Source organism: Seriola lalandi, unplaced genomic scaffold, assembly GCF_002814215.2.
Source record: "Seriola lalandi dorsalis isolate HSWRI2012SDOR001 ecotype SW California unplaced genomic scaffold, Sedor1 jcf7180002054884, whole genome shotgun sequence".
Lineage (NCBI taxonomy): Eukaryota > Metazoa > Chordata > Actinopteri > Carangiformes > Carangidae > Seriola > Seriola lalandi.
The window spans coordinates 848,842-853,675 of record NW_019525436.1 but is presented as its reverse complement, the minus strand read 5'-3'; positions in this window follow the sequence as shown (position 1 = coordinate 853,675).

The window sequence follows — 4,834 nt, the reverse complement described above, 5'->3', positions numbered from 1 at the left end:
TTGCCATACTATACTATGACGTTTTTTGACAATATTATGCCTTAATATACTATGACGTTTTTTTTGCCATTTTTATGCCTTACTATACTATGATATTTGTTGCCATACTATTCTATGACGTTTTTTGACAATTTCATACCATAATATATTATGACAATTTTTGAAATTTTTTGCCATACTATACTATGATGTTTATTGACAATTTTTTGCCTGACTATAATATGATGTTTTTTAAGTTTTATGCCTTACTACACTATGACATTTGTTGCTATACTATACTATGACGTTTTTTGCCATACTATATTGTTTTGTTTTTTGCCATTTTTATGCCTTACTGTAATATGACGTTTTTTGATGTTTTTTGCCATACTATACTATGACGTTTTAATCCATACTATACTATGACATTTATTGCCATACTATACTGTGACGTTTTTAGACAATTTCATGCCATAATATATTATAACGTTTTTTGACATTTTTTGCCATACTATACTATGACGTTTTTGCCATTTTTATGCCTTACTATAATTTGACGTTTTTTGCCATTTTTATGCCTTACCATAATATGATTTTTTTTGACAATTTTATGCCATAATGTTTTATGACGTTTATTGATCATTTTTTGTAAGACTATACTATGACGTTTGACAATTTTTTGCCTTACTATAATAATGATGTTTTTTGAAGTTTTATGCCTTACTACACTATGACATTTGTTTCCATACTATACTATGACGTTTCTTGACAATTTAATGCGATAATATATCATAACGTTTTTGACATTTTTTGACATACTATACTATGACATTTTTTGCCATACTATACTGTGATGTTTTTTGACAATTTTATGCCTTACTGTAATATGACGTTTTTTGAGGTTTTATGCCTTACTATACTATGAAATTTTTTGCCATACTATACTATGACGTTTTAATCCATACTATACTATGACATTTATTGCCATACTATACTGTGACGTTTTTAGACAATTTCATGCCATAATATATCATAACGTTTTTTGCCATTTTTTGCCATACTATACTATGACGTTTTTGCCATTTTTATGCCTTACTATAATATGATGTTTTTTGACAATTTTATGCCTTACTATAATATGATATTTTTTGAAGTTTTATGCTTTACTATGACATTTGTTGCCATAATATGCTATGACGTTTTTTGACATACTATACTATGACGTTTTTTGACAATTTCATGCCATAATGTATTATGACGTTTTTTTTGACAATTTTAGGCCATACTATACTATGACGTTTTAGTCCATACTATACTATGACGTTTATTGACAATTTGTTGCCATGCTATACTACGACGTTTATTGACAATTTTTTTGCCTTACTATAATATAAGTTTTATGCTTTACTACACTATGACATTTGTTGCTATACTATACTATGATGTTTTTTGACAATTTCATGCCATAATATATTATGACGTTTTTTGACATTTTTTGCCATACTGTACTATGACGTTTTTTTGAGAATTTTATGCCTTACTGTAATATGACATTTTTTGAGGTTTTATGCCTTACTATACTATGAAATTTTTTGCCATACTATACTGTGATGTTTTTGACAGTTTCATGCCATACTATACTATGATGTTTTTTGACGTATTACGCCATACCCTACTATGATGTTTTTTGATAATTTTATGCTTTACTATACTATGAATTTTTTGTACCTTATGAAAAATATCTCAGTTGTGAGGAGTGTCAGTAGTGCAGTGGACTTTTTTTTGACAATTTTATGCCTTGCTATACTATAAAATTTTTTGCCATACTGAACTATGACGTTTTTTGCCATTCTTATGCCTAACTGTACTATGACGTTTTTTGAGGTTTTATGCCTTACTACACTGACATTTTTTGCCATACTATACTATGACGTTTTTTGACAATATTATGCCTTACTATACTGACGTTTTTTTTTTGCCATTTTTATGCCTTACTATACTATGACATTTGTTGCCATACTATTCTATGACGTTTTTTGACGTTTTAGTCCATACTATACTATGATGTTTATTGACAATTTGTTGCCATGCTATACTATGACGTTTATTGACAATTTTTTGCCTTACTATGATATAAGTTTTATGCTTTACTACACTATGACATTTGTTGCTATACTATACTGTGACGTTTTTTTACAATTTCATACCATAATATATTATGACGTTTTTTGACATTTTTTGCCATACTATACTATGATGTTTATTGACAATTTTTTCCTTACTATAATATGATGTTTTTTGAAGTTTTATGCCTTACTACACTATGACATTTGTTGCTATACTATACTATGATGTTTTTAGACAATTTTATGCTATAATATATTATTTCGTTTTTTGACATTTTTTGCCATACTATACCATGATGTGTATGCCATTTTTATGCCTTACTACACTATGACATTTGTTGCCATACTATATTATGACGTTTTTTTGAGAATTTTATGCCTTACTATAATATGATATTTTTTGCCATATTATACTGTCATGTTTTTTGACAATTTTATGCCTTACTGTAATATGACGTTTTTTTTTAGGTTTTATGCCTTACTATACTATGACATTTGTTGCCATACTATACTATGACGTTTTTTTGAAAATGTTATGCCTTACTATAATATGATATTTTTTGCCATACTATACTGTGACGTTTTTTGACAATTTCATACCATAATATATTATGACGTTTTTTGACATTTTTTGCCATACTATACTATGATGTTTTTTGCCATTCTTATGCCTAACTATACTTTGACGTTTTTTGAGGTTTTATGCCTTACTACACTGTGACATTTTTTGCCATACTATTCTATGACGTTTTTTGACAATTTCATACCATAATATATTAAGACGTTTTTTGACATTTTTTGCCTTACTGTAATATGACGTTTTTTTGAGGCTTTAGGCCTTACTATACTATGACATTTTAATCCATATAATACTATGACGTTTATTGACAATTTTTTGCCATACTATAATATGATGTTTTTTTGAAGTTTTATGCCTTACTATACTATGACATTTGTTGCCATACTATACAATGACGTTTTTTGACAATTTCATGCCATAATATATTATGGTGTTTTTTGACATTTTTTGCCATACTATACTATCGTTTTAATCCATACTATACTATGACGTTTATTGACAATTTCATGCCATAATATATCATAACGTTTTTTGACATTTTTTGCCATACTATACTATGACGTTTTAATCCATACTATACTATGACGTTTTTTGACAATTTCATGCCATACTATACTATGACGTTTTTTTGAGAATTTTATGCCTTACTATAATATAATATTTTTTGCCATATTATACTGTGATGTTTTTTGACAATTTTATGCCTTACTGTAATATGACGTTTTTTGAGGTTTTATGCCTTACTATATACTATGAAATTTTTTGCCATACTATATTATGACGTTTTAATCCATACTATACTATGACGTTCATTGACAATTTTTTGCCATACTAAAATATGTTTTTTTTAAGTTTTATGCCTTACTATACTATGACATTTTTTGCCATACTATACTATGACATCTTTTGCCTTTTCTATGCCATACTATACTATGACATTATTTGACAATTTTTATGCTGTACTATACTATGACATGTTAATCCATACTATACTATGATGTTTTTTGACAATTTTATGCCATATTATACTATGACATTTTAATCCATAATATACTATGACCTTTTTTTGACAATTTCATGCCATATTATACTATGAAGTTTATAGATGTTTTATGCCATACTATACTATGACATTTTAATCCATACTATACTATGATGTTTTTTGAGGTATTACGCCATACACTACTATGACGTTTTTTGGTAATTTTATGCTTTGCCATACTATGAATTTTTTGTACCTTATACAAAATATCTTGCATGTAAGGAGTGTCTGTAGTGCAGTGGTTAGAGCTCTTGCCTTCCAATCGGAAAGTTCTGGGTTCAAGACCTGTCTGGGGCCGTTCTGTTAGGTGTTTGCATGTTCTTTTGTCTGCATGGGTTCTCTCAGGTCAATCTGGCTTCTTCTCAAAGTCCTTAAACATGCATTTTAGGTTTATTGCCGACTGTAATTCTTTACTTACTATGACGTTTTAATTCATACTATAATATGATGTTTTTTGACAATTGTATGCCATACTATACGATGAAATTTTTTGCCATACTATACTATGAAATTTTTTGCCATACTATACTATGACGTTTTTTGCCATTCTTATGCCTAACTATACTATGACGTTTTTTGAGGTTTTATGCCTTACTACACTGTGACATTTTTTGCCATACTATACTATGACGTTTTTTGACAATATTATGCCTTAATATACTATGACGTTTTTTGACAATATTATGCCATACTATACTATGACGTTTTTTTTGCCATTTTTATGCCTTACTATACTATGACATTTGTTGCCATACTATTCTATGACGTTTTTTGACAATTTCATACCATAATATATTATGACATTTTTTGAAATTTTTTGCCATACTATACTATGATGTTTATTGACAATTTTTTGCCATACTATAATATGATGTTTTTTTTAAGTTTTATGCCTTACTATACTATGACATTTGTTGCCATTCTATATACAATGACGTTTTTTGACAATTTCATGCCATAATATATTATGGTGTTTTTTTTGCCATTTTTATGCCTTACTATACTATGACATTTGTTGCCATACTATTCTATGACGTTTTTTGACAATTTCATACCATAATATATTATTTCGTTTTTTGCCATTCTTATGCCTTACTGTAATATGAC